We start from the raw sequence: 15,420 nt of genomic DNA, 5'->3' as shown, positions 1-15,420 counted from the left end.
TTTGGAAGCCACAGAGAGATGACAGGCTCGTGACGAAGAGGTGTTTTAGGTGATATTTTAAAAAAAAAATGGAACCATGTCTCATTCATAATTATTCTGACGAGCCCATCACTAATACTTTTTGACATGCCATAACTGACCCATATTGAAACACTGTGTAGTGCTTTGCTTAATTCTCTCAACAAATTTTGAGGTAGGTAAGAACTGTAACTTTACAATAAAGTAACTGTGGCTCAGAGAAATGAGGTATATTCAAGGTGAAAGAATGCCCAAATATCAGGCCTGAGATTTAACACGCCCTACAGGATTATAGGACTTCATTGCTTCACTATTACATCAGATTGATAGATATCTGATATTCAAATAACTAACATCATGTCCGGATCCATTCTGCTATGCATCACACCAAGTATTATACATACTGTGTATTGTTATATTCTTATGATATTTTGGCAAAAAAAATGGGGCTGCTTTCTTCCCCTGTCCAAAGAATTTGCCTGAGGCTAAATTTAAAAGTAATAAGCAAGGTATATTTGGAGAGTCTTGTTTTCCCCAGCTGGGACCCTTGGAGGCATGGGGGTAGGGAGGCACAGGATCCTGGGAGTCAGGCAAGTGGCAAAAGCAGAATTCATTTATTTCAGGAAATAGGCAAACCATTATACCTGCTTCCCAGCGTCCCATTGGTCCCTAGCCTCTCAAGTTGCCTCTGTCCGGAAATGGTTATTTCATGTGTCAGCTCCCCATGTGGCAAGCTCTTGCTTAGTCCCTCCTACAGGAGAGGTAGCTGAAACTCTGAATCCTGACTATATATAGGAAGCATGTGTAGTAGCCTCTGAATCATGTACAGTGGTGAATTTCTGCACCTTATATCAACGACTCAGATGTCCTGAGAGCATCATTGTTGAAAACAACTCCTTGGAGAGGAAAGAGAACGAGAAGCCCGTGAGCTTAAATTCACAGCATAAATTCACATGTATAGGTTTTAACAACTAGGGCAGACTCACCTGTCAAAAGTATGAAAGACTTAATGTTTAGAGAGACACTAGCCTCCTGCAGCAGGTGCACTCAGGCATGCTGCTACGTCTTTTGCTTTGAGGACTTTCACACAACTCTGTCAGCCATGATAAGCATCACTGTACCTCCAGCTCATTATCTTGATGTTGTACTCAACAATGCCAGGCAGGAGAAGCCAGAGCCTGAGGTGTGTACAAACCTGCACTGCTAGAACAATCCAAGTACAAATCTCTTCAGAAAGGTGACACCGTCACAATATAATCCATCTACACAAATAAAGATGGCTTCAGGACATGTACTTGAAACAGGTAGATTCTAAGCCACCGCTACAGAATCTCTGTCTCACTGCCTTAATATGGAAACCATGGACAATGTTTTCAATCACATTACACTATTATATATTCACAGGATCATTTAATCTCTCCCACTTCTTATCCAGCATCTATGGGTGGGAGGTGGGGGGTGAGGATAGTTTTATGACAGAGCGCCAAAAAAGCACAACTTTGTTTATGGTGATCAGAGGTAGAATCTTCTAGATACAAAAGAGGGGCTTTCCAAAATGCAAAATTCTAGATGTCAAACTGAAAAAATTAGTAGTGAACAGATAAACGCCCACCCTGGATGATCTTGGCTGCCCCCGCTTACCACTAGGTAGTTCCTGTGATGTAACACGAGTGTCTAGCTCACCAGAACCTTTCGTGAGAGAGTTAAATTGAGCAACACACTTCCTCTATACAGCCACTTTTCTTGGGATCTACTGAAGAAAGTGCATAGAATGAAGCTTGAAAAGGTAGTGTCATAGTCTGGGCCCCACCTGGTACATTTCTTTGGCCATAACTGTCAGTCCTTGATGTAACACTCTTCTGCCAGTCATGGGGAACAGGGAACTGCAGTCAGGGGAAAGAGCTGTTTCTTTGTCCTCGGCCAGAAGACACACTTTGTGTTATTAGTGCACTCAGATACTGCCACCCCTGCATAGAAAGTCTTTCTTTCTACAGCCTACCACTGAGCATTTCCCTGCTGGCAACACATAACACTCATTATATATTAATGGTTAGCAATTTTGTGTTTGCTGTCAATCCAGCTACAGTAGAACTCTACCAGATAGGTAACCAGAGTTTCCTCTAGCATCAGACTCTATTTAGGTCAGAGAAGCAGATAACATACACATAGTAAAAATGTGACAAAATAGTAATGCTAATTCTCATTGACATAGAAAGGAAAAACTCATGGGAGATGATAATAATATGTCACTTGGCATCAAGTCAATGGGTTGCTGCAGAGCACAGCAAATGCAAAAGCCCTGTCCATTCTATAGGTCCTTGGGATCTGTATAGAAGATGTGACATATGCAGCCATCTTTCCTTTTGTGCTTGCTGCAGTTAGCTAGAAAAGCAATTGAGAGGATGATACACACAATGTATAGGAATTGGAAATTAAAGCCGTGTTTTCCTGTGGCTGACATATGTCAATCGGCATTTGATTTATTGACTGGAATTTCTTGCTATACTATGGTCAGAAGCAATTGCTTTGATATAAGAACTACCTGTCCAATTTGGTAGAAGGCTTATGACTAGTGTGACATATTTTGAAGATAGGCTGGTGCCAATTGGAAATCACTAAACTACTACCTGACAATATGCATTTTTTTTTTTGCTGTGTTTTAAAACCTGCTTTACTTAGTCTAAATACCTGAAGGATTGTTAGCTCACCATGGTGGAAGTGGTATCCTAGAGAACCAGTGAGTCATAGGGGGCCTCTGTGTTCCCTTAGATATCACTGTATGTGGGAATACAGAGCCTAGGACACCTCCATCTTTTGTTAGATATCAGTGCATTGTGGGAAAACAAGATCCTAGCCACCTCTTCCTTCTCTTAGGTATCATTAGATTGAGGAGAAGAAGGATCCTGGTGGTCTCACATTCCTTCAGGTATTCCATTGTGGATAGGCAGCATCCTAGTCACCTCTGCCAGCCTCCAGGTATTACATGGGTGCACACTTTGTCTTCCTTTGAAGACATTCCAATTTTCTTCTGGGAGAAGCTGGCAAAGACATAAATGATGGCTTGAAAATTCAAATTGCCTAAAGTGTGAGGTGGACATAGGGACTTTGTTATATTTTGGAGACTCAGCAGTGGTAAAGTTTCTGAAATACCATTGAAACAGTTCTAGAAAATGACTCCAGCTTGCAGCATGCTTGGCTTGAGAATAACAGGAAATGATTGTTAATTTGAATGAATGACTAGAGCTATTGGGCTAAATTGTAAGGGATTTGAGATTTAGTGCTAATAGAAGTTGTAGCTAGGGGAGAATGGCATAAAGCCTAGAAGGCTAGGTAGAAGACAGAAAAAGTACACCATTATGCCTTCCTAACAGTACATACTGCCTTGTTTAGAACAGGAACAATCAATCCTTAGAATATCATTATATGATAAACAACAATAAAACTGTCATTTATTCTCTCTTTATAAATTTAAAAGTGGAACTCAGTAGTTTGAACCTTGTATAAACTCAGGGGTCTTAAATCAGATTCAAGCCTAATGACAATCCAAATTATAGCCATGTGAAGTGTTAGGGTTTGTATATGCTCAGCCCAGGGAGTAACACTATTAAGTGTGGCCCTGTTGGAGTAGGTGTGGCCTTGTTGAAGTAGGTGTGTCACTGTGAGTGTGGGCTTTAAGACCCTCTTCCTAGCTGCCTCCTAGCAGTATCCTGCTAGCAGCCTTCAGATGAAGATGTAGAACTCTCAGCTCCCCCTGTACCATGCCTGTCTGGATGCTTCCATGTTCCTACTTAGATGATAAAGGATTGAACCTCTGAACATGTAAGCCAGCCTCAATTTAATACATCATTATAAGAGTTACCTTGGTCATGGTATCTTTTCACAGCAGTAAAACCCTAACTAAGACAGAAATAATACTTAATTTCTCTGAAAGTGTGCTTATTTTTAATCTGTCTAAAAGAATAAATCTGATTTCCTTCTTAGTTGCTGTTAGAAGTAATTGATACATGTGAAAACAGGCACACAGTAAACAGATGTTTGCTACATTTTGGTCATTAACAGTCTTGTTTTTTTAAATTAATTTTTGCTTTTATTTTGTGTGTGAGCATGTATGCATGCAAGCACTCATGTGCCCCAGCTAATACACAGCTGACTGAGTGAGTCCTCTCTTCCATCTGGGTTCTGGGAAGATCAGCCTGTCAGGGTTGACAGAAACTGACTTTACTAACTGATTCATCTCAGCAACCCTGGCCTTAGTGTTGAATCCCCTTCAATGTCAACAGCTCTGATAGGTTCCTGATAGTAGGTTTAGATTTGAAAGACCAAACATTATTTTGATGAAACTTAAATTTTCTTTATGGAGAGAGAAAATAACTTAATTTTAACATCTGTCAGCCAATGGGGCAAAGAGAAGCCATAATGGGTAACAAATGAACAATGGAGCCTAGATAATTCACATGCTGTGGATTGCCATGAAAACACAATCTATTCCATCTGTAGTTTAATCTCAAGGCCATTGTATAAACTGAATGTCAGCATAAGGACTAAGCTGGCCAGTCTAGACCTGGGCAGTGTCTTACATTTGCACGCTAGTCACAAAACCAAGATTCACTTCCCATCTCATTTATAATATTTGATGTTGGTAGAAGACATACCAGGGTCCATGGTATAACTAGTTAAACCATAACTGGAGAACTTAAGTATTTATTAATTTAGTCTTTTTCCATGACCTGGAGTAATTAGAACTCTTCCTGATTTGCCTCAAAAATGAAACAAATCTCTCAGCCTTTACTTTTAACAGTTCCGAGTTGTTTCCTTTCTTTCTTGGCATCTTCTAGTTTTGTTCTAGAGAAAATTCTGTATGCCTTTTGCTGGTTAACATTCATAGACCGACTTTCCAGGCGGTTGCATGAGTGTGTCCTGAAGGATTTGCAATTCTGCTGGAGCATAGGCTGCCACTGGTACCCAGCACTCTGTTTCCACGTGTCCCTGGTCTTTGGCAATGAGGAGGGCCCATGGGAGAGCCTTATTACTGCTGTTTCTGAATCTGCGGGTACCCACGTGACACAGCCACCTTCTGCTCAGGACTTGGAGTTTTGCTTTTATATATTAGCACATGTGCATAGAAACAAATAAATTGTGTTAATAAAAAATGCAATAATGTTCACTAGAGAAATAAAAATATTTTCATGAAAAAGTGTTAATAACAATAAACAGTGAGTAATTCCAAAAGGAATGAGGTGACGCTAGACAAGTGATCCACGTGATATATAGCTACAGTTATAACTAGATTTAAAACTGTGCTCCTAAGTGATTTTACTATTGAGAAAAGCCCATCTCTTTGGATGAATACTAGGCTCAGGCCCTGTGATGGCAAAATCTACACACTCAACTACTTGGCTTATACCACAGTGAGTCATGGGCAGACAGAGACTAGACGTTATGCATAAACATTGCCTGGATAAGCCCATGCTATCAGAGGAGAGACAATTGAACCTCAGTGACTCTACTCTGGGAGGTATTCTAGCAAGACTATTGCAAAGTGCTCGCCTCTCAAGCTCACTTTGTCTGTTTGACCAGGGTACTTTTTTTTAAAACTTTTTTAATCAGCTAAAGTTCTAATTTTTAATCAACTTTTTTTATTATGTTTTTGTCCTTTGAGACCAGTTATAGGATTTAGATGTTCCCTGATTATTAAGGAATAAATTGTCATGTCTCTCTCTACCCCTAGTCTATACTTTTTTTAGTTTGTATTTAATTCATTTTAGCTGTCTATTTACATTTACTACACCTCTCAAAAATAACTCTCTGGTTCTTTTTTCCCATCGGATGGTGACACTGGTTTTGATGATTGTAAAAGAGGAAGAATATACTGAAGCTGGCTTCACAACACTGAGGTCTGGTACAGAGCATAGGGCCAGATTCACACCAGCTTGAGCTCTCTGTAAAATGAAATAATCTGAAAAATATGAAGAAATGTGTATCTATAATAATAATAATAATAATAATAATAATAATAATAATAATAAAACAATAATAATTTTAGAGACTGCCTTGGTCTTTCTTATTCAGAATACTGTGATAATTTTATTAAAGTTCAACAAAATAATTACACAAGTTGTTATTTGGGTTAGCATGCTTCTATACAGTTGGTTTCATGACATTTTCATAGAAGGTATGTTGAGCATTTTCAACCCATCACCCTGCATTGTCCCCTTCATGTCTACTGATACACTGTCTACTACCAAGCAGCCCCATCTGTCCTTTTTTGTCTGTTTAAAAGGCTCCCACTGACTTTCAGGAGAGTTGCCCACAGGAGCACGAGTGGGGTTGTTTACAGGAGTACAGACAACTTGCTAGTGGCTATATCACTGGAAAAAAGTCTCCTCCCCTGAAGCTACTATTAACTGCCTATAGATCTCCAGGGAGAAGTGGGGCCTCTTGAGCCCCTGCCTCATCTCCATGACAGAATACTAATAGGCCCAACCTTATGCAGAACTTGTGCAGGATAGAAGCTGCTTCCAGTTCCAGAGTACAGTGGCCACATCAGCAGTACACCCCTTCCTTTTAGCTATAATTTACAATTGTGCATTTACAATTTATTGCAAGTTACTTGCCGAGCATTGCCTATCTCTAGCTCCTCAAGAGGGACCTCAAACATACTTTTTTTACTGTAAGTGTTTTTGCGTGTATAGGTTTCTTCCATTTTTATTCTTTAATTCTTTTTTACAGTCCAGACTTCATCCCCCCTCCTAATCTGCCACCCCCACCCCTAACCCATACCTTCTTCTCCCAACTGTCTCCAAGAGGATGCCCCTACCCCCCACCCCCACCCCCAGGCCTCCACAAGTCTCTTGAGGGTTAGAGGGTTAGATACATCTCTTACTGAGGCCAGACCCAGCAGTTCTTGCTATATATGTCGGGGCGGGGGAGGGGAGGTCTCCTATCAGCTGGTATATGCTGCCTGGTTGGTAGCTAAGTATCTGAGAGACCTTGGGGGTCCAGGTCAGTTGAAACTGCTGGTCTTCCCATGGGGCCACTGTCCTCCTCAGCTTCTACCAGTTTTTCCCCAATTTAACCACAGGAGTACCCGGCTTCTGTCCATTGGTTGGGTGCTAGTGTCTGCATCTGACTCTCAGCTGCTTGTTGGACTGCTCAGAGGGCAGCCATGCTAGGCTCGTGTCTGCAAGCACACCACAGCATCAGTAACAGTGTCAGGGCCCCCAGACCTCCCGTTGAGCTGGATCCCAATTTGGACTTTTCTTTAAGAGTGTTCAATCTAACTAGTATAGAGGTCAAGAAAAATGCAAGTTTCAGTCCATTAACAAGAGAAATCATTTTGTTCTTGAACAGCTCATGAATGGCTTGCTATTATGCTTAAGTAGATTAAACTACAATTTTAAAATGTAAATTATGAATAGCAATTTGCAAATATAAATACTATAACCCTAAAAAGTTTGTCAATTCAAGAACAGAAAAAATATTAAGACTTTTCCAAGGTAGAGTTCTATAGTTAAATTTGAAATTAAGAAGAAAAATATCAAAGAAAGTTTCTTAAAACATTATTATGTAAAATAAATGTTTGGCAAGCCAAACATTGTGGAAATATAAATTAGTCTTGTAACATGTAGCAAGTAATTTTTCTAAAAAGCAGTGGTCACCAAGAATCAGTAAACATGATGACTGTAAGTTGTCACAGACTAAGGACCCTACCCAGTGGATCCAACATCAGAGCAGATGGGAAGCAAATGTTTACACTCACCACAGACTGTGAAGGGAGGAAGCCTGGAAGACACAGAAATATTTACTGTCAGACTAGATGGTCAGCAAGGAGAACCTGGTAGTCACATCAAAAGGGTAGGTGGGAATTTGATTAAAAAATTTTTTTCAACATGGATGAAAATGGTCTTTTCTAAAAATCCTGAAAGAAATATTAAGAGGCCTTTTCTGGTTTGATGGAGCTTTGACAGAGACGTCATAAGCTTGCTACATGCTCATAAGCTTAAAGTTCTCTTAGCTGGTTTCAGCTTAGATACCAAAGAAGTTTCAACAGACTTCATAGTCCTCAGTCTTCTTTCTGTGGGTAAAAGTTATATAAGAAAATCATTTGTTTGTTTGTTTGTTAATTAGTTGCCCATTACCAGCCACTTTCCTCCTTTCTCTCATTAATCCCAGTAACTAGGCAGTTGACTTCCAGAGTTTTGGGGTACATTCTTTGTGGGCAGCAGTTGGTCCACAAGGTACTTGGAAATGCAACTCAATACAGTTAACTGGGCTACCTCCCCACCCTTCTCTCCTGCCCTTTGTTCCCTCGGCCATGCTCCTTGCATGTGACAGTTTTAGAAACTTCATCCTTTCTGCTGTCACTCTTTAAGAGTAGTTTCTGGCACATGCCATCTCAGTTCACAAGCACTCGCACACACCGCAGTCCTGTGCTTATGGGACTCATATTCTCTGCATAGAGAGTTGATATCAAGTTCCCTGCTCATGCTCAGCAGCAGCTGCTTTTTCCTCGAGGAACATCTCACAGTTTCACTCTGTATAGTTTTGGTGATAATCTGATAGCCATCTCCTCTCCCACAAGGGTACAATTTTCCTATCAACAAGGACCATATCCTTGTATTTTATCGACTGTGTTCCTACACCTGTTTTGGTGAGTGGGCTGTAACAGAAGCATAATAAATACTCTTTAACAAATTTAATGCTACTAGAATCCATTCCTGTTTCCTTTAGATAAGGCTGTGCTGTCAAGTATCTGTTTAAAGACAAACAACTACTTGTCTCTGTTGTGATATCCTTATCTGATAGCCACTTAATAAATTTCCAGGTGACAGGCATTTATACATAAAAAAATATGCATGTTAATGGACTAGAAAGATTTTCCAGTAATGGAATCCTCGGGCTGACTATCACAGACATTACGAAGAAAATGGGAAAAACAAAGTCATTTTGCTCATATCATAGTGCATGGGTATTATCAGCATCAAGGGTTACATTCTGGTGAAGGGCAAATTCTACTAATATATAAACAGTACAGAAACAATAGAAATACATTTCCTGGCTTTTAGTAATGCCATCATTATTGTAAGTACTGTAAAGAGACTATCAAATGTCCCTGTTTTATATTAAAAATATTAGTAATTATTTTCTGATTTGCTTTTTCCCTAAAATGTCTTGTTTTCTCTGAGGAAGAAACAGCATTCATTGAAATAAGTTACAGATCCTTGTTTTAATATATACTCTAGCTCCCAGGGTCTCAACCACCAACCAAGGACTGCACATGGAGGGGTCTGATTGTTCTGGCAACATGTGTATAGTAGAGGATTGCAATTTGATCATCAATAGGAGGAGAGGAGCTCGGCCCTGTGAAAGTTCTGTGCCCCAGTGTAGTGGAATGCCAGGGCCAATAAGTGGGAGAGGGTGGGGTGGCAGGCATGGGGAGGCGGGAGGCAACAGGGGTTTGTTTTTGTTGTTTTTGTTTGTTTCTTTGTTTTTTGGAGGGGAAACTGGGAATGGAGAAATTTACATGTAAATAAAGAAAATATCTAATAAAAAAAATATATACTCTACATTAAACTATATTAATCAGTGATACTTTGAGCATACACTCTACAGATGATTGCTCATGAATACCTCAGAGATAATCCTCAATTTTCCCACAAATACTTGATAAACTAGATTAATAAGTTCACATAAGGTAGAATGATGGATGAACAGTTAAGAGCACTTGCTACTATTACAAAGGACTCAAGTTTGATTCTCAGCACCTATGTCAAAACAATTCACAACTACCTGTAACTGTACATCCAGGGAAATCTGACACCCTCTTCAGACCTCCACTGGTACTACACTTATGTGCACATACCCATAAACAAACACATTCATATACACATAATTAAAATAAAAATTTAAAAATAATATAAACATCCAGGAGCTGGAGACACAGCTCAGTGGCAGTGTGCTTTATTCTACAATAAGAGTAGGACTTTCAGATCCATGATGGTCAGTCTAAGACCAATGACAGTAGCTTATTTGCACATACATATATAAACATGATTAGCCAAAACCTGCAATTTTGAGTTGAGTCTTCCTGATGCAAAAAAAAAAAAAAAGGCCTCTTGTCCTGAGCTTACTAAAGGCAGGCATTGTTCTTTCAGGAAGGACATTGACATCCATGTCATCAATTAAACAGTCAACACTCTTCTTTTGATACTAATTTTAATCTTTTAAAGGTTCATTTCACTGTTTAATTATGGGGAACACCTAAGTTCAGGGGGTTGCAGGGGCCAGAAGAAAGCATCTGAACCCCTGTAACTGGAGTTATGGGTATTTATGAACAATTGATGTGGTGTTAAGACTCAAACTGGGGTCCTCTGTAAGAACAGCATGTGCTCTTAACTGCTGAGTCATTCCTTCAGCCACATTTATTTTTAAATTATGTTTGAGGGCATCTTGGCTGATAAGTTTGGAAATTTCTAGGTCATATCTCACCACCAGCATTTATTTGTACAGAGCTCTGAGCTGCTAATACAAGCAAAATACAACTTTTTAAATACTTTGACCAGTATGTTTATGGTTCATGTAGAATTTTCTGGAAAAACTAATGTTGAAGGAATAGCTTAGAGACCTAAGTAGATCTCTACCTTTTGCCAGAAGCCTGAAGCTTTTGGCCCCATGAGTTGATGCCATATCCCCTTCACTGCTTTCCTCAGGAACCTGAATGCTGACAGCCCTCACCAACCCTTCTTTTTGTAAAGCCTATAAACATTACTGCTATACTGTCTTTTTTGGCTTTAGTAGACTATTGACCTGGGTTCCTAATAAATGGAGAATGACAAAATAGACTGTGTGAGGCTTGAATTCACTAAATCAACAACTTCCACACAGTTCAAATAAGGGGAACTTATAAAGAAAGAAGGATAGAACATACAGGAGAAAAAAAAAAAAACAGTCCATAATGGAACAAGCACCTCATGAAATCCACAGCATCCGGTCCAAGAGGATGCCAGGCTGTTATAAATATAGTTGGCCTTATACTTTGAGCTTGGCCAATTTGAGTAGTAAATACTCAGTCAGTAAAGAAATGAAGATGAATGTGAACAGAGAGATTGAAACAGGAGAAGAGTGGTCTTTTCCTCACAGATGCTGATGCGGTTCAGTGGCTTTTGCCCCTCTCCACAGAAACAGGTAGGAACCAAAAGTCAGAGTCAAACACCTTTGTATTGACAATACTGCTCTAAAATGCAAACTCATGAATGGGGCTGCCCAACTGACCAGGGTTCTGTTGCCATAACATTTTTGTGCACGGTGTGAGGTTTTCTTTGTAGTATTCTATTGTTAATTCTGTACCAGAAGAGAGCTTGAGTACTGTCTGGATTTTGTTATTATTTTTCTTTTTTTTTAAAGATTTATTTTTATTATTATACATAAGTATACTGCAGCTGACTTCAGACACAGCAGAAGAGGGTGTCAGATCTCATTACAGGTGGTTGTGAGCCACCATGTGGTTGCTGGGATTTGAACTCAGGACCTTCGGAAGAGCAGTCAGTGCTCTTACCAGCTGAGCCATCTCGCCAACCCTGTTATTATTATTCTTATGGTTTATCATCTGTGTTAGTAGTTTTTAAAGAAAGTCTGGCAATAGGGTTCTCACAAGGTAAAGAATTGCTATGATCACACATAGTATAATCACATATAGGCAGGAATTTGACAAAAATCATCATTCACTGCCATTTTCTTGAATAGAGAAAACATTCCATGCCTAAAATAATGAATTCTGTATTTTGAATTCTCTTTCCATACCCCCTACTTAACAAACTTCTCCTTAACGCTTAGTGTATATATTTTTAATATGTGTCTTCTATAGGATATCCTTTCATTCTAAACTCATGGAATCAAATGTGTCCTAAGATGATTCTGGAAGGACATATAAACCCTCTTTAGCTATAATACTTTGAATCTATATTTTTTTATTTATTCTTGGAGAATTTCATGTATGTATACACTACATTTTTGTGGTTCCTACCTGAGTCTTCACCATCCAGTTCTCCCAGGCCCCTTTATGTCACTTCCCCAAATTCATGTCTTCCTTTTTATTTATTTATTTATTTATTTATTTATTTATTTATTTATTTTGGTTTTTCGAGACAGGGTTTCTCTGTGTATCCCTGGCTGTCCTGGAACTCACTCTGTAGACCAGGCTGACCTCAAACTCAGAAATCCACCTGCCTCTGCTTCCCAAGTGCTGGGATTAAAGGCGTGCGCCACCACTGCCCGGCCATGTCTTCCTTTTTAAAAGCCATTAGGTCCACCAGTGATGCCCATGTGCATAATGGGAGGCATCCATGGGGACATGGGCAACATTAGGGTACACATTGCTTAAGAAGACAGACTCTCTCCCCTGCAGTACCCATCTTCTAAGGTTGTACAGCTTTGTTTCTCTGGTTGTTATGCCAAATGTTTCCATAATGCACAGATCTGTATTTTTTTCACTTTTAATCTATAAATTGTACCATCAGTCAGTGGCTTCTGGAAGATAAAGGAGATTCTATTAAAGTTTCTGGGTTTATTATCATCTACCAAATATTAAATTATATACCTTTTTAAATTACACCTTGTTGAGTTTAGAAAGGTGCCTGTTCATGACCCCATCACCACAGATATCTCTAATCCATATTCTCATTTCACAGTCATTTCTATAAATATTAGACAACAATATATGAACTAGGAAAAAAGCTTAAAATATTTAAGGCCTTTATCATAAAGTTCTTTATGACCAAGACAGAATTCTAATAACTTATATCCCTGTGAGACCAAAGAGAAAAGAATGGCTTGCAAAGCAGTGTCATGAAAATTTGACATTGAAAAATAAATTTAATATTAAAAAACAGTAGTTTAAAAACACAACTGAAGTACATGTATTGGTAGTAATATTTTTGGATGGAAATATTAGACTAAAAATAGAGGTTTAGGTTTGCCATACAGTTATGATTTTCACAGTTCTCTCTGGAGCACAAAGATGAACACCACAGTTATGACTTCCACAATGCTCTGTAGAGTGCAGAGGTGTCTGGAGGAGCCAACTTATAATTTTACAGATAAGTCACACATGTCTCTAGGAGCCATCAGGTTAAGATAGTTTAGTGTTCTTTGTCATGTGAGCTCCGGTAGCACTGAGATCAACATTCTTCTGTCTTTATACCTAGAAGTCTGTACACAAAAAGTGACAATGTTACACATACTTTAGGTTATACCATATACATTGTCCTAGTTAGGATTTTATTGTTATGAAGAGACACCATGACCAAGGCAACTCTTATAAAGGCAAACATTCAATTAGGGCTGTCTTACAGTTTCAGAGGCTTAGTCCATTATCGCCATAGTGGGAAAGACAGCAGCCTGCAGGTAGACTAGGTGCTGGAGGAGCTAAGAGTGCTACATCTTAATCCAAACGCAACCAGGAGGAGACTATGTTCCACACTAGGCAGAGCTTGAGCATAGGAGACCTCAAAGTCTACCTCCACAGTGACACACTTCCTCTGACAAGGCCACACCTCCCCACCAATAATGCCACTCCCTATGGGCCAAGCATTTAATCACATGAGTCTATTGGGAGCCAGTCCTATTCAAAGCACTGCATATATCAAGGAAGTTGATTCTTGCTGCTGCACTGTTGTATCACACCATTCCTGGGCATACATGAGGAGATACACACTCACTTCAATTAGGGAACAGGCCAAAGTCATGGCAGCACCAAAGTCTAGTTGGTGACTCAATGAGTTTTATTGGAGTTACTTACAGTAGTCTATGTGAAGGGTTACTTAAAGAAGTAGAAATGACTCAAAGTCAGCTTCATCACTAAAGCCAACCCCAGCATGGGTGATAGATCAAAAAGCTGGAAACCTGAGGTATACTGTACAACTTGCAGAAAGCACCTCCGATTGGAAAGTGTTGCTTTTAAGTGCCTTGGCTGGTCTGAGTCTCTTCTTGCCAGTTCAGTTTGTCTGAGAGTGCCTCTTGCCAGTCCTTACTGCTTATAAAAGCTTGGGAAGGGAGGAGCCTAGTGTATCTCATTAGTCTGGGGAGTTCCTGAAGCTATTTGAATTGTTTACTTCCTAAGATTTAAGGAGCTTCTATGTAACATGGAATGCTCACTATCCTGTGACTTAATCCACTTTCCTCAAAGATGGAAGATTCTACCTTGGAGGAAATTACTACATGACAGTCCATTGCTATTCTTACTGCCAAGGCTGCTGCTCCTGGCAGTGTATTTAGTAAATTTTTCTTTCTGATGCATGTTCTTAACTCACCAAAGAGCGAATTCTTCCACTACCTGCCAATGCTCTACATCAATGAAAGATTCTTGATCCTATGCAGAAACAGTTCAATGAAATTCTACCAACACTAGATTGATGCTAATGGTAATGCATACTTTCTGGAAATGGGAGAAGCACTGTTTGTCCAAAATTAGTCATTAGTGCTCCATAAAATTACTTTTAAAATGTCTGAAAATATTGTAAATTTTATACACAAAAATTAGCTGGAGTATCTTATACTCTGAGAAAGACTGCATTCAGCCTTATACATAAATTTAAGTAAATATATATTTAAGTAAAATATATATTCAAGTATACACATATACTTATATTCATGTATGTGTACACATGTCTGTATGTAAAAATCAGATAGAACAAGATCCATTCTTTTGTAACTATGGCTTCTACATGATTAGATTCAACTGAGGGCAGGTTGAAAATACTCTAGAAAAAAAAAATCTATACTTACCACGTGCAGACTCTTTCTTTCTTTCCTAAACAATATGATATATCAACCATTGAGAGAGCATTTACATTGTATTCGACATTGTCACTAACCTAGAGGTGCTTTACAGCGAGTGGGTGATGTGCATTGAACCTCTACCATCCTGTGCTCTTTGATGGAAAAGATTGGAGAATCCAAAAGTTTTGTTATCTGGCAGATTTGTGAAACAAACCTGGAACAGGAGTCTGTATAGAGGTTCTAGCATAAGTCACCCCACTGAGAGGTTAACAGAGGACTACAGAGCAATGCAGCAGAGTAGCAACAATATGTATTTTTACTTTTGCTTCTCTGTATATCTTTTGTCTATAGCTGATTCCTGGTGATTAACTTGAAAACTAGCTCTTCCTTTTAATTTAAATGTGACACACACAATCTTAGGCATCCTGAATTACTCAACGAAGCTTGAAGAATGCCCCCCTCCTTTGTTATGGCATTATACAGAGTTATTGTCATGTATATGTAGTTATTAGTATATATTCCTTCTCTTCCTGAATTAGTAATGTATAACATCCATTACATTTCATCCTCAAGAGAGTGATTTTTCTATTACAACAGATAAAATTCTATTTCCTTGACTGTATTAAG

At 39.0% G+C, this 15,420-nt stretch overlaps 1 protein-coding gene and 1 non-coding gene across 2 annotated transcripts in view; both read left to right on the top strand.

The window, feature by feature from the left end:
• Nucleotides 1-15,420, top strand: part of Unc13c (unc-13 homolog C) — a 465,433-nt gene that overhangs the window by 150,151 nt on the left and 299,862 nt on the right. The window lies entirely within an intron of this gene.
• LOC116074086 lies at nt 5,819-5,948 on the top strand. The gene has a single exon (XR_004112061.1). It is a non-coding gene; the product is annotated as a small nucleolar RNA SNORA61 (small nucleolar RNA).

The sequence above is a fragment of the Mastomys coucha genome, unplaced genomic scaffold, assembly GCF_008632895.1.
Source record: "Mastomys coucha isolate ucsf_1 unplaced genomic scaffold, UCSF_Mcou_1 pScaffold23, whole genome shotgun sequence".
NCBI lineage: Eukaryota > Metazoa > Chordata > Mammalia > Rodentia > Muridae > Mastomys > Mastomys coucha.
Note: the sequence above shows the minus strand (reverse complement) of the source record. Positions and strands in the feature narration are given on the sequence as shown.